Source organism: Parasteatoda tepidariorum, chromosome 10 (genome assembly GCF_043381705.1).
Source record: "Parasteatoda tepidariorum isolate YZ-2023 chromosome 10, CAS_Ptep_4.0, whole genome shotgun sequence".
NCBI lineage: Eukaryota > Metazoa > Arthropoda > Arachnida > Araneae > Theridiidae > Parasteatoda > Parasteatoda tepidariorum.
In genome coordinates this window covers 83,395,664-83,412,708 of record NC_092213.1, presented here as the reverse complement: position 1 = coordinate 83,412,708, position 17,045 = coordinate 83,395,664, and positions in this window count along the sequence as shown.

Here is a 17,045-nt window from a genome sequence, read left to right as displayed (position 1 = left end):
TGGGTATACTATAGCCTACGTCACAGGTTGTGTTGTTCCTACTAAATTTAACCCATGAACGGCATTTTCTGCGAGCCTAACTTCAAGCCACAAATAAACAAACGAAGTGTTCGATCGTTTAAATAGCTGCTCGCCAGATTTTATTGTATACAATTTAAAGTGAAATATGCACGAATACAACTAAATAAACAACAACAACTAAAACAAATAACAACAACCACTAATAACAGTAACTAAATAAACAACAACTGAATTCCATTCGTTTAGCATTGCGTCATATGTTGTTCCTACTAAATCGAAGTAGTTGTGTTTTTTTCATATTATACCCAATTAGTCAATGGGTTACCTTAAAATATTAATTTGCGCTGGCGACTTTTTTTGTGGCTGTTTTCTGGACTATCGCCAAATATATAAACCTTTATTGTGACCCAATTGAAGACCCAATTTTTTCAAAATTTTGTCTACCCCCCCCCCTAATTCAAGTGTCTGGATTCCAAATATGTAAAAAAAAATATATGTTTATTCAGAGAAAGTACGTTTTTGTGTCTGATTTCGTAACTTAATTAATAGTTAGCACTAATTAATTAGCATATTTGAGGTCACCCCCCGGAACCATTAAGATTGACACTTAGTTCGTGAAAATCCGATCATTAGAACGATAGTTATTCAGGGTGATATCTTTTTTTTTTGCGGACTGTACGTACTTTTAACAGCGTTTACAAAAATAACTACTGTTAGCATCCATATTTTTAATCAAACACTCTTATCGCTTGAAACATCTCTTCATTTAGAGAATCTTTCTTTTCTTAATAAATAAATAAATAATTAAAAAAATAAATGTTTTATGTAATTTTAAAATTCTTTTTGCTTTTAATTAGTTTACCTATACATAGTAATTGCTAATACAGAACAAAAGATATTCTCCTTTTTAATATTTATGAAAAAAATTCAAGTTATTATTTATAAAATTTAGATGCATTTTTCTTTAAATAGAACTTCAAATAAAATGGATGACAATAATTGGTATCTTTTGATTTCAGGAATCTTTATTCATTAAAAAGAGTTTAATCGCACAGTATTTGTGACATAATATCTGTGACATCGCATTCTTTTTTATTAAATATCTACGTAACATTCCCAAAACATATTTAAAATGAATAAGATATAAATTATATGTGCAAATATTACAAATGAAGCTAAATCACTGATGGTACGCTCACGATTTCTTCTTGAGGATTTCTATCTCAGAGAATTTAAGTTTTCTGAGGAAAAAACCTAACTCCAATTGCCTTTAATGTAACATTATTTATCAGTAACAGTGCATTACTTTTCCCAAATGAATTCGTCAATGAATTGTCACGTTAAACAGTCGAGTTATGTTGAAATCTTAATCAGTGTGAAACGGGTACTTCCGTTCACATTACTCATGTTTTCGTGCAGTGATAATTCCCCTTTTAGAAAGAATTACGTATTCGTAGGACAACAATTCGTAGCGACGCCTCAAATGTTCCGTCTTTGACGCTTAATTAGCGTCGTAATTAATGGTCTTCTGTTTGCAATGAATAAACGCCCTCCACATAAATATAGTGGTCTTCTGCCTGTTTTGTCGGATAACGCACATTCCATTATTTCTAACGAGATGCCCGTGTAAATATGGTTGATAATCAGGTGATAAAATGTAAAGACTGATGAGATTTGGGAACATATTGAAATGAATTACGCAAAAGCTGTTGTTTTTTGTTGTTAGTTTTAAGGAATTCTTGTGTCTACACATTTGAATGATTTTATTTTATAACCGTGGTTTAATAGGGCCGACCCAATTTCGCTTTTACGACTACTAATGTTCAAATCTGTAGCCTTGTAATTTTGAACCCAATCCGGAAGACAAGTGAACTGCTTGATCAAGTGTTGGAAGAAATTTGCCTTCGTGGAGGACTTTTGAATGGGACTAACCCGCATTTGCGTTACTTGGAGAGGAAGACCACGAGAACTTCTCTTGTCAGCAGGCTAACCGTGGGAACTCTAACCCATTATCTGTCTACCACTTTTACGTCAGCACTGTGGTCGCTGCAAGCCGGGTGCGGAATTCGAATCGACCAGCCGTCGCTGGGATTCGAACCCGGCTCACCTTATTGGAAGGCGGATGCTCTCTCCCCTGAGGCACCTTGTAATTTTGAAACCAATCCAGAAGACGAAGGAACTCCATGATCAAGCATTGGAAGAAATTTGCCTTCGTGGAGGACTTTCTGATGGGACTAACCTGCATTTGCGTTACATGGAGAGGAAGACCACGAGAACCTCCCACGGTTAGCCTGATGGTGATGGGACTCTAGCGCATTATCCGTCTACTACTGATGGTAATTTACGTCACTACTGTGGGCGATTCGAGCCGGGTGCGGGATTCGAATCCGGCTCACCTTTTTGGAAGGCTTACGCTTTTTCCTCTGAGCCACTGCGCCTCTACATTTGAATGACTAATAAAATAAGAATAATACTCTGTTGCAAGTTAAGAAAAAACAATTGTCATTATGGGGAGAGCCTGTTTGAATCCATGAGCACGACAAGTAAATGCTAAGCTCCCAGCGCGAACGTATATCAACATCGTCAACTCTGGAATCGACGTCGCACAGCCTTCGCTTTGCTTTCTTTCTTCAATCCAGTGAATTGAGGAAAATAAAACTTACTGAATTAATTAGAAAATAAGAAAAATTCACAAAAATAATATCTAAAAATCGTGACAAATTAAAGTTAGTAAAAGAAGTTAAAGAAACTGATGAAAGAATAATAAATATTGTTTTTTGCAGACGGTTTTCTTCTACAGCGTTACAAAAGTAAAAATTCTTTATCTCGCATTTGATTTGTTAAGGGTATTTCAGCACATGACGTGCCATTTTTAGAGGTCCAGTCAAATCCAATGCTCTTGCAACGTCATATAGTTATTTCATTTTCAGGAACGAATGCTTTACTTATTTATCGAAGTATGTCACCAAGTCTACACTGTAAAAAATCTCGGTTAATGTTTATCCAATACTTGGTGCAAAGTTTGCTAATTGCACCATAAATAGGATAAATCAAAAATTATTTTATCTAGGTTGCACCATAAATTGGAAAATATGATCAAGAAATGCGTTTATGGCGCAATCGATTGCACCAAACTTTCGTACTATGACAGGCACGNTTGGTGCAACCTTTCGCCGCTTTTAGGCTCTTTCAAAATTCCGATTTTTGGTGCAACCTTCTCTCGTTGTTTGGAACTAGTGAAAGCACCAATATATAGTAAAACTGAGCACGACTTTATGTAGCCAGAAAATGAATACCAATATTTGGTGCCGCATAGCTCGAAATTTTTTACAGTGTAGGATTCCAGTAAGATAGCACGTAATCGTAAAAGATAGCACGAATTGAATTTCTGTCTGACGTCTCTAACTTTTAAAAGTTTTTGTAATTTTTTGAAAGCATATTTGCATAATTTGAAAACGAAACAGAACAGAATTATATGCCGTCGCGGATGTTTACTTAAATCCAACGCTGCAATGATCTTTTCTTAACTTGCAATGGAGTATAGTAAATCATGAAAATATATTTGTCAGAAAGTAAGATGGGAGCTATTAGGATATAATAATAAAATTAACCAAATGTTAAGAGTTAAGGACTGACTGCAGGAATTTAGGAACGTATTAAAACGAGTTACGCAATTGGTTGGCTTTTTTTAGTGCTAAAGAAGTTTTGTGTCACCATTTTGAATGGATAATGAAATGTGAAATAATTTTTATTACAAATATGTTGAGAGATAATTTCGGTGCTATAACAGTGATAATCTAATTAAAATTTTAACAACTGATGAATGCTATTTTAGAATATAATTAATACATTCTTTATAACTTTGTCATAGTTTGAATGGATTCTTATAGCACTACATTTGGATGAATGATAGAATGTAAATTAGTTAATAATGCAAATGAATATATCAGGAGATAAGATCGAAACTATAAAAATAAAAATCAAATAATAAAACTAAAGACCTGCTGAGGTTTGAGTACATAATGTATTTGAGTACACAATGTAACAAGTTTAAACAAACGATTCTTTTTGCCCTAGTTATAATGTATTCTTTTGACATCACTTTTGTATATATATATACGGTCCCTAAACCAAATTATTAGACGCACTGTAAGATTCTGTGTAAAATCTTAATTGCCAGGTGATACTATACAGCTTTATTGTTTTTATGTGACTGAAACCGGTTTGCATTTGTTAACGCTAATGTATCAAATGGTTAAATGTGACGATGTATAATATAAATTTGACGATAGGATAAATTAGACGATATATTATATAAATATAGAATATTTATTATATCAGAAATTATATTAGTATATAATAATTCGATCAAATTATGAGACACACTGTAGTTTTTTAATAATGACATGATTTGCACAAGTTTATAGGCAATACTTTTATATTTAAATATACATGTAATGAAATTTTATTCAGGAGATTTGTTATATACTTCCTATTTGTATTTACTTTTAACGCATTGCTTTATAATGTTAACCAATTGATATACAAACGTAAGAAAGTGCAGACCGGTTTCAGCAGCGCTAAAACAATAATGCTGTATTGTATCACGCGATAATTAAGATTATATATAACACATCGGCTGATAAGTTTCCGGTCTGACATACAGATGGCCCCCTAAATGCAGTATTTTGTTTAGCAAGTCCTAACCTTCAAATAAAAGGTGTCAAAATTTTATAACGATCTGTAGACTGATTTTAAAGTTACAGTGATTTTAATCGAACACCAATTTATATAATTGAAACAATGGATAAAAAAAGAACTTCTTGTTCTTATTAAATTGTTATTTAATGTGGAAAAACACGGTAGAAGCTAAAGCTTGGCTCGATAAGTGTTATCCGGGTTCTTCACCAAGAAAATCGACCATTATTGACTGGTTTGCTGATTTTAAACGTGGTCGTACAAATGTTGAAGATGCGCCACGCTCTGGACGCCTTAAAGATGTGGTTAATCCGGAAAACATGATAAAAGTCCATAAAATTGTTATAGAAAACCACAAAATGAAGTTGCATGACACAGCTGATACCGTCATTCGGAGCTACTTTGTGCAGTGGGGGCTACTTTGTGCAAGTTCGAATTTGGCATTTTTCAAGTGCTGCTATTCAGTATTATGTTTATTTCACGTTAAAAATGTGTGGAATTTGAAGATAGAAGTCTCTTCTATTACCACAAACATTTTTTCGAATTTTAAAACAATCTCAGAGTGTGTTTCGTTCATCCAATGTCAACAACTTTCCGAGGACGTCGGATGTCGAAAAGTGTGCGTGGAAACTTTAGCTGTGAAATGCAAAGACGTTGATAAAAAAATTGTAGTAAGTGCAAAATTTTTTATTTATATATTAATAAACAATTATATCATGTTAGCGTTAAAAAAATTTGAAAATTAATAACAAATAAACGGAAAATGAAAAAAAATGCACTTTGGAGCTACTTTGTGCAAAGTTTCATTCGTTTTTTTTCGACAGAAAAATGGTCAGACGTCACAAAAAAATACATGGAACGAGAAACTACCGTGATTATACTTTAGAAAAGCTGCAGCAATGATTGCAAGCAATTGCTGGTGGTTTGTCGATTGCAGAAGCTTCTCGGAAGTACAAAATCCACAGAAATACTATCTCTAATAAAATTCACAAGAAACACGTGAAACTTCCTGGCAAACTACTATTTTTCTTCTACAAAGATTTTTCTAATGAATTAATCAAACGATTTAACGCATAAAAATATATTTTATAGGACATCAGGTGATTTTGACAGAAACTGAAGAGCAAATTCTGTCATGTTCATTCTAGGATGCTATGTTCAAATTTAACAATATTATAAATGTTAATGAACGTGTAATAATTATTATTTTTAAAATTTAATCCATTTCAATGTTTAAAAATTTATATGGTTTCCTTTTGTTTAAACTCAAATGTTTTGAAATAAACATTCTTTTTAAGAAAAAATTCTTCGAATAAAATAGTTTTTTAACGCTAAAAATTATTTTCAAACTAAGATCTTTACATATCTTGATGCTTTTGTCTTTAAAAATGTCAACAAATAACTTTTTTAGCAATTTTATATCAATATTTTACTAAAAACATGATTATTAAACTGAATTCCTATCGCTGCACAAAGTAGCCCCATTTGGGGGCTACTTTGTGCAAGGTATGTTTTGACTTATTATTCGTAAATATTACATACAAATAATGCCAATATTGATCAAATTCACTCGTCTGAGTCCAGTTATGAATATAATATCGATAAATTTTACTAAAGTTTGAATTAACGTAGTTTTTTTGCATGTCAAAGTTCAAAAACTGCGAAATCCTGCCCAAAGTAGCCCCGAATGACGGTACTCTAAATATATCAAAAGAGCGCGTAGGCTTTATTTTGCACGACCATTTGTTTATGATAAAGCTGTTTTCGAAGTGGGTGCCGCGTGTGCTAACAGTTGACCAAATACAACAACGAATTGATGATTCCGAGTGCTGTTTGACATTGTTTCGGCGAAATAAAAAAGACTTTTTGCGTCGGTATGTGTATCCTAGTGATCTCTACTTGTTTGCAGAATTGAAAAAAATGCTAGCGGGTGAGAGATTCGGCACGAATGAGGAAGTGATTGCCAAAACAAACGCCTATTTTGAGGCCAAAGATGGTTCTTTTTTTAAGAAAGGTTTAGAGATGTTAGAGAGGCGATGGAGTGATTGTATATCTCTTAAAGGAGACTATGTTGATGAATAAATTTGAATTTTACTAAAAAAGTTGTGTTTACTTCATTGGACCGGGAACTTATCAGTCGATGTGTTATATATACTAGTTAGAATGCTCCATGCCTGAAAACATTACAAGCTTTAATTGTTTCATAATGAATACAAGAAACATTTATCGCCATTTTAGCACAACATTTAGTTTATACTCAATCAAAATTCGGACCATTTTAAATCTAGCTAGTGAACTTAAAATAGAACTTGAGCTCTGATCTGTATGACTTTGCAAGTTCCCATTGTTTTTTGTATGCTTTACGCAGAATTTAGCTCAATATTATCGTTGATAGAAATTTATCGCCCTATAAACCTGTTCCCGGTGTAAAATTTGTTCTACATTTTTAAATATCAACGCTGTGTTGGATGGCATTACAAGCTCTATCCATTTTTTTTAATAGCTGAAAACATGATTTATCGTCATTTTAACAAAAGATTAACGTTATTATCAATAAAATTTTCGAACATTTTAATCCCATCTAGAGTACTTAAAATACACTTATAACAATTCTGCTCTGGATGACTACACACATTCTCGTCGTTTTTTATCTGCTGCAAGTAGAATTTATCACATTATCATAGACAATAATTTATCGTGAAACAAAAGTGTGACCACTTTAAAATTAAAATCCTACAATCATAATTGAAACTCTGGGCATTATAATATTACAAGTTTCAATCGTTTACTTATCGCTAAAACAGAATTTATTGTCATATTATCGCGAGTAAAAATATCTCGTCATTCAAAATTCCGATCGATTTTTAACTATCTTGTATTTAACTGCAACTTCAATTAAAATTGTAACTGCACCTCTGCGCTTGAGAAAAATATAAATTTTAGTTATTTCTTAACAGAAAATATTAGAAATTAACAGAAAACTATCGCCATATTATCACCAAATAGACATTAACGACTATTAGTCGACTATCTAAAGTTGTCGAATTTTAATTGAGTTCTATACCTATTGACACACATACCTATTCTATACCTATTGATACCTATACATACACACATGCAAGTATTGAACTACATATGTTCAAGAATACAAATATTTTATGAGCATTACATGTTTCATTGCATTATGTCATGTGTCCCTGAGAACAGATATACATTTTATGAACTTAATACACATATTGTTACATATACATACACTGAGTGGCCAAATTATCATGACCACCTCAGAGTTTTATGCAAATGAGTTGCGCGTCGCAGCGCTGCCGCTAGAGGGCAAGATAACTATAACACGGGAATGTTGGACAAGTGAGTCATCAGTTATACTGTGTTGCTTGCTCAGATATGGGAAAGAAAAGTGATTTAACTGAATTTCAACGTGGAATGATTGTGGGTGCGAGATGGGTCGGAACGAGCATCAGCAAAACGGCCGCACTTCTGGAGTGTTCTAGAGCAGCAGTTGTTAAAGTGTACAAAGAATGGACATTCAAGCAAAAAACCGGGTCTCAACGTCAGACTTGTGATCGTCACAGGGTACTGAATGCTCGATCAGAGAGAAGGCAGGCCAGGGCTGTGCAGCACAACAGGATAGCAGCAGTGTGACAAATTGCAAGTGGACTTAATCAAGGAGCAACTGTGAACGTCTCTGAACGGACTGTTCGACGCACATTGCGCCGTATAGGGTATGGAAGCAGACGACCTGTTCGTAAGCCTCTACTGTCTGCTTTAAATAAGCGCAGACGTNTGAATAACTTTTGGTCTAATGATCGGATTTTCACTTTCTAGAACTCAATCATAATTGCTCGCGAGGGTGCTAATTGCTAAAAAATACTAATTAATAACTGCAGACGATATTCTAAGTAACAAAATGAGACACAAAACCATATTTCCTCTGAACAAACATACCTCTTTTTCGATGGATTTGGATTTCTGACTCCCAAATTATAGAAGGCAACCGTAATCTCGGAAATATGGTCCCAATAGTTTGAATAGTCAAATGATTTCTGAGAAATTGAATTTCAAAAAAATCAGATACTAAAACTTCTATTTCTCAGGAACTATTCGACCGATTTATCTCCAATTTTGTATTTTTTGGCAAATAAAATTATATTTAATAAAATTATATTTTTAATGATACAAAAAATTATAAAACTTACCACACAAAACTTTCTTGAAAATTTTTAAATAAAATAATTAAAAACAATAAATATTTACAAAAATTATGTTTTGCATAGAATTATGTTTGGATAAAAAATTTTATAATGGTGTATAGAAAATTTCAATTCTCTTTAAAAGCTCTCGTATCAAAAAGTAACATTAAGGGGTTCAAACATTGGAACTCTCTCCTGACCAAACCATTGAGATCATATTTCCCAAATTTCGGCCACCCTTATATTTTGAAAGTCAGAAATTCGAATCCGTCGAAACGTATGTTTTTGTGTCTGATTTCGCAACTTGTGTCTGTATTCGCAAATATTGTCTGCGCTTATTAATTACCATATTTGAAATCACACCCTCGAGCCAGTAAGATAGTCCAAGAACGTGACTGTCCAATCATTAGATCAAAAGTTATTCAGGGTGGTTTATTGTTTTTTTGCGCACTGTACATACATTGAAAGCACATATATAAGTTCATTCATTGTATGTGTACATCTCTTCATATGTTGTATGTTTTATCATAAATTTCTACTTCAATAACATTTACCTGTATATTTTATATTATTTCCATGTTATATTATTTATTGTATTATTTCCATGTTATATATTATTTATTATATTATTTCATTGCAAAAATAATCTTCTTTAATTCATTATTTAGAACGAAACCTTTTCTCATAATTAATAATTCACATCCTGTTTAAGAAATTTAAATATTCAAGAATTAAAAAAAAAATTAATTAAAAATCCGGAAAACAAATTAAGTAAAAGATATTATATAGTTATCATCTCACACGATTATATTCATAAAAAAAAAAATGCTTTCTAATATTGTATTATTATAGCCAATGCGAGATATATCACTGGCGTGAGGAGCACTAAAAATATTTTTGCCTTTAATATATATATATTCAGCAGTTTTTGAGAACAGTTTGGCTTCTGCTTTCTTCTATTTCATACTCTATTTCAAATGAATTTTTATTTTTAGCGATATAGACGCATTATAAAGAATAATTTTCATCTTAGGATAATTATTCTTTATTTAGAAATATCTCATTTAATTACAGTAAAGGATGTGTCCTGATGAAGACCTTTACTTTTTCCCCTTAATAGTTTTTCTATTTATATTATTTTATTATTATTATTATTCTGGATCTATATAGTTCTTCAGAAATAAATAAAGACCTTACGCCAAATAAACTGAATTTTATCTTCTTCTCTAATTCGGAAAATATTCTCTCCAAACAACATTTATTTCCCTTTGACAGTAAAACAATGTATTTTGGTATTCAAATATTTTGTGCAGTTCCGAGACTGCCACTCCAACTGCATTCCCAGTCGACCCCTATTTGACGTTCCTCTAATGTCTAAAGAGAACGCGAATCATTCGAATCACGTCTCTTAACAAGGCAATAAGAAGTCGATGCCGTGCCAGATAACAGGCAGTCTTCTTCGAGGGAAATCTCTCGAGAAATAGGCAGTTTGGATGGTCCCTACCTGAATGGAAATCTCTCCCAAAATAGGCAGCCGGATACTTTCTCAGTCTGCATGTGCAACTTCTAAATCTTTCAACCGTTGAGGAAGTTGAACAAAAAAAAAGTGTTTCATTTTGTAGAAAAGTAAACAGCTGCGGAAATCGTCTGGACTTAAGTTTGTTCGAAGAATTTTAACGCCAGGGGAAGGAAAAAAAAAGAGTACCGAGTTCGGTGAAATGTTTGATGCGATTTGTTTGCAACTATGTGATCGAGTTCTGCTATCGAAATAAAGAGGCACTTCCACTTTGAAATTTTGCCATTTCCTGTGCATATATATATATATATACATAGTACATATTAAAAAAAAACCTAAAGATATCGGGAGACGTGTAATAAAAGAAAACGATGTAATAAGTGTGTAATAAAAGGTGATAAAGAAGCAATGAGCAAGTTAGAGTGATAAAGATGGAAAACTATAAGAAAGTAATAAGAAAAGACAGTAAGAAAATAAGAGTAATAAAATAAAACGATTTAATGAGAATGTAATAGGAGGTTTAAAAAGGAGTAATAATTAAGAGCAATGAAGAAAAGATAGTATAAGGTAGTTGAAGTAAGGAAATAATTATAAAAAGTGAGAACGATCGAATAGTAAACGGTAAGGAAGTTCAAATAGTATACGATAAGGAAGTATAAATAGTATACGATATAAAGGAAGTACAAATAGTATACGATATAAAGGAAGTATAAATAGTATACGATATAAAGGAAGTATAAATAGTAAACGATAAGGAAGAAATAAGTTATTTGTAGTTACGAAGAAGATTGAACTATTAAAAATTTTGACTAATACAGAAGATAATTTAAGGGAGGAAGGGAAAGTGATGGATCGGTATAGCCTGGTTGGCAGGGAGCTAAACTAAAGTCCGTGGGAACGGGAGTTCGAATCCAGCCGATCGAGGACTCCCCGTGTAGAAAATGGTGACTGGTGCACGTGACATATGTCGGATCATAAAGTCCTCCATGTGAATCCATATGTTTCCATATGAATGTGTCCACCCTATAAACGGGTGTGACGTATAGGTGTGGCAAAAGTCGAATTCTTGGCCGTAGATGGCGCCACTGGAAAGCAAGAACAATAGCTCCTTTTGCTTTCATGGTCTACGACAACAACAACAGGGAAATTGATGCGATAAAGATGTTATTTGAGGAAAGTAAATGAGCAAGTGAGTTAGAGAAATGAAGAGTTCGAAACAGCGAAGGAGTTTAAAAAATAATTAGAGTAAGGAAATAATTGCAATTAGGGGAGCGAGGTAATAGTGGCGTCAATGGGAGATAATATGCAAGACAAAAAAATTTTGAGTATTAAAAATTAAAGAAATAAAAACGTGGTAGACATAAGGTGATTGATATACACGATCTAATAAGGTAAAAAATGAATGAGTTAGAGTAATGAAAAACAGTTGATGGTAAAAGAGTAAGAGTATTAAATAAATTAGATCAGAAGAAAATTTAATTAGAGAGAACAATGTGATAAAAGTGTTGATAGGCGGTAATAATGATAACATGAACAGAGTAATAAAAAATATGGAATCGTAAGTTTGTAAGCTAGAGTAATTAGGTATATATCTTTATTATTGATAATAATATCTTTATTATCAATAATGAAGGAGGTCGGTTTAATTAGGATGATAATATCGAAGAAATAACTGAGTTAGAGTAATGCAGGAGATAAATCTACAAGAGATAAAAGGAAATTATAGTTAAAGTGTTACATGAAAATTGGAATGATAAATGAGTTTGAGTAATAAGGGAAAACGATAGAATAAAAGGAAGAAGTTAATAGAAGAGAGAAAGGAAAATGTGAGATTTAGAGTAAAAAGAGTTGTACATGTTTTAACGTCATACGGAAGTTACTATTGTTTCCCACATAATGGCAGCAAAAATTATTACTTTTTTTTTATCGTCAATCTAAAATTTAGCTACTATTTTTATGATATAAATAAACTATCCGATCGAAATTAAAAGAAGAAAAATAATAAACTAGGCCAAAAAGCTTAGAAATTAAATTTCTCAAGCTGACTACATAGGAAAAATTGATTAAATTTTTGTCAGACCTAAACTAAAAAGAGCAGGATGCATCACTTTCGCAATAACTTTTACTCAAAAATGAAAACTCGCCCTCAAGTCTTCCCACAGAGATGATTAGTTTTTAAATTCTTGTTTTATTGTATCACTAAATTGTACTTCCTTTTTGCAATGAAAAGTACGAAAAAAATAGGGTTTCTTGCGATATTGGAGCAACTATTCGTGAGTAAGAATCATGTAGCACACTATAAATACGAACATTATTTGTGAGAATTTCAACAACTTACTGTTTAGAAATTAATAACTTAAAATTCGAGAATGCCCAAAATTAATTCCTGAAAAATTGAAATGTTGAAAGAAATTTAATTTACAAAAAAAAATGAAAGAAAGTGATCGAACAATTTTAACATCAATACAATGAGAAATATTTCATGGCAAAAGTTTTTGAAATTTAATCTAGATAGTAATGAAGAGTAGGAGATTTAAGTGAATTGAGCTCTTCTTGAAATTTTTGAGTCAAAATTTTAGTAAAAACTGGAAAAAAGTTTTTATCTCAATGTTTCTTTTTAATGTGCCCCACTTTTCCTATTTATAAAATTTTATATAAAGCTTTTGTACCATCTTTTTTTATTAAATAAGACCTAAAAGAAAATACCTAAAATAAGGCCTAAAATAAAAAGCGCAAGATGAATTGCGTTCGCAATAACTTTTATACAAAAATAAAAACTCCCCTCAGGTTTTACTAAATTGACGATCAGTTTTTAAATTCTAATTTTATTGTACTATTAAATTGTACTTCTTTTTGTAATGAAAAGTACGAAAAAAGTACGGTTTCTTAGATATTAGATATAGAGTTATTAGAGCAACTATTTGTAAGGAAAATTCATGCAACACACTATAAATTACATTATCTGTAAAAATTTCAACAACTTATGGTATAGAAATTAATAACTTAAAATTCGGGAAGGCTCAAATTCATTTTTCAAAAATTGAGAGGTTGAAAGAAATATAATTTACAAAAAAAAGAAAAAAAAAGGCAATTATCGAACACTTTTAACGCCAATACAATGAGAAATATTTCTTGGCAAAAGTTTTTGAAACTTAATCTAGATAGAGTGATGAAGAGTAGGAGATTTAAGTGAATTGAGTTCTTCCTCGCTATTATGTTTAAGTTTTTTCCCTTTGGAAAGACTGATTAATCATCATTACGAGAGTTCTTCGGAACACTTAGCAGATATCCTACATTTAAGTGGCATTTTAGCAATCGGATAAACGTTGTGACTTTCTTATTTTTTGACGTTTATCCCCCCTTTTTTTCACCCCATCCCCCGACACACACGCTCCCTAATTCATCGCCAATGATTTCGTAACATCCAAGATATTAAAAAAAAGAGGTAAAGAATAAAAACCTACCTGAAATTGACTGTTGATGAGTATTATTGATATGTAAGAAGAAAGAAAGTTTTGAAAAGATGATATAAAAGCTTAGTGTTAAATTTTACAAACAGGAAAAGTGGCACCATTAAAAAATTGCTGTAATAAAAACTAGTTTTTTCAGTTTTTACTATAATTATGTTTAATTAAACACGTAAAGTTAAAAAATCTTTTTAAATTAAATAGAAATTTTTTTTTTGTATATATATAGTTATATATATATATATGTGTGTGTGTATATATATATATATATGTGTGTGTGTATATATATATATATATGTGTGTGTGTATATATATATATTTATGTGTGTGTGTATATATATATATATATATTGTTTNAGAAGGCAGGACAATTTTCAACAAATCTGAAAAAAATATAACAATTTAATATTTTTTTAAAAAAATAAACTGAATGAAAAAAATGAAAATAATATGAAACTTTTTTAAATGTTTACTTATTTTTATAAAGTCTATACTTTTTTAACCTTTTTATTTATTTTATTCATCTGTACTTCAACTTCTCAAATGGCACCTAATTTTAAAAGGACCCATATGTGTATATATATATATATATATATATATAAGAAAAGGAAAAGTTATAATCTCTTCATTAGCTCACACGATTATATCCGCAAAAAACAGTGCCTTCTAATATTGTATCAATATAGCCGAAGCAAAATATATCAATACAATAGTGTGAGAAGTACTCAGAAACTGAACAAAAACGGAACAAAACACAAAATGAAATCTATAAAGCGAGTAGCGAATTCAAATGATCTTCCATGAACGGGAAACATTTGAAAAATTTAAAATATTTTCGTAATAAGATTGCCAGATTACAAAATATGAAAACAGAAGCGTAAATGGAGCTAAAAGCGTAAATAGGGGGAATTTGTTTTATGACGCGTTCTTACTGCAGTACTGAAGCGCGTCTGATTTGTTAGTTACCAAGGATTGGAACGAAAATGGATATGAGCAAGGTGATAATGTTATTCGGGATAATTTAAAGAAGTTTATTATTAATAAGGTTGATATTTAATTAAACAATTTAAATAATTTTAAAAAAATGACATTTTTTTTTAAAAAAAAGAGAGAGAAACATTATTTGTCCCTTTTGCGCGGAATTTTCGCCACGGGTACGCCCAAATTTAATTTGCACACGGTAGTAGTATAAATTAACAAGGAAGTTTTTAGAAAATTTATTAATAATAACATACAATTAACTTAGTGATTTCATATAGAATTTAATTACTTTAGTTGGGTATCCATTGTTTTTTTTAATTAAACTTTGATAGTTTGTTTTATATATGTACAGATAAAAAGATTTAGATTAATGAAAAATTTATAATAAGAGCCAGAACTATGATAAATTTCTAAAGTAAAATATAGGAAATTTCGGAAAGCTAATATTTAGGAAAATGCATAATTTATCGAAATAATGTTAGTTTGCAAAGGAAAAAAATTCTTATAAAATGTATGTTTACAAGTTGAAAAATCATTTCACTTTATTAGATTAGCACTGATTTCTATTTATTTTTTCACTGTCATATATCTTCTTATTCATATAGAGTTTGAAGGTAGGAAAATAATTCCAATTTTTATTTGAGAAGTTTGATTCCGAAACTAATCAAACGAAACAATCTTTCTTTTGTTTTAATCTATACACTCAATTTTAAAGTTTTTTTGTTGTTTTGCTTCACAATTTTCCTTCTGTCCTCATAAAAATAGATGTTATATTTTTTAGATATCTCCTTTTTTTCTAACCTCTTATTTTTATTATTCTGGAGACCTAATTATTAATTCATTTTATTATTTAGAAGTAAAAAAGAATTTAATTTAGGCACTAAAAATTTAGAGTTTTGTTTTTGAATCTCTTAGTTGTTACCTAAAAATATAGTTTATAGTTAGGGGAGAGGGGGCTAGCGCGGACTGTTTAAATAATATTCTTATTTTTTGATCAAATTTCTTTTGTGAGATGTTGTAAATTGGCAACACAGAAGGTATACTTCCATATGCGGTTGCATCATGTATACTTTACGTATACTTTGTAAAATAAGGTTTCTAAGGTGCGGAAGTAACTTTTAAATATTCTTCATTGTCTTTCATTAACATATTATATATATATATATACCATTATGACCACCCTGCCAATAACATGTAGGACCATCTTTAGCCCTTCAAACTGCTAGCACCCGCCGTGGCATTGATTCCACAAGGTACTGATAGGTAGTCTGAGGTATCTGGTACCAAAGACTCACCAACTGGTCCTGCAATTCCCTCACATTGCGAGGGGGAAGCGTGGCAGCACGAATTTGGATTTCCAAGTAGAACCACAAATGCTCTATTGGATTAATTTCAGGTAAATTTGGGGGCCAAGACATGACTTGAAAGTCACTGGAATGTTCCTCGAACCTGTCCATGACGATTCGACCCTTATGACACGCTGCATTATCCTGTTGGTAAACACCATCCCCCTCAGGAAAAACTGTTGCCATGAATGGGTGAACCTGGTCTGCAACTATGTTCAAGTGGCTTACAGACGTCAGGGATTGTTCTATGACGATTATGGGTCCTATGATGATTAATCCCCATGAAAACATTGTTCCTGGGCGAGAAACCATGAAAAACTGGCCAAGCCCATTGTTATAGATGGAGGCTGGTCATAATGTAATGGCTCTTCGGTGTATATATATATATACATTAAAATATTTCATTATTTTCAAAAAATGCCATTTTAACTTCCTAAAAGCTACCTCGACCATTTGCAAACAAATCATTTCTATTTTGAAAATGGATTTGAATTAGATCAACACACCGCATAGAATTTTTAATGTTTTATTACTAACAATTACTCTTTTCGAATATGTATTTCTTAGAAATAGTATCAGTTTGCTCATTAAATGTCGTTATTTGTTTTAGCTCATATTTACTAAAGCATATATTTTTTTCTCCTGAATTCATTGTGATAAATACCACATGTTCTCTAATGATTAAGGTTTACTTTGTTGGCACTTTTATAAAAATAATATGTATCTATTTTCTTAACTAAACAGAACAATGTTTTCTTGCATGCTTATTTCAAGTACAAAGTAAACATACATACTTGTAGCTAATTGTATT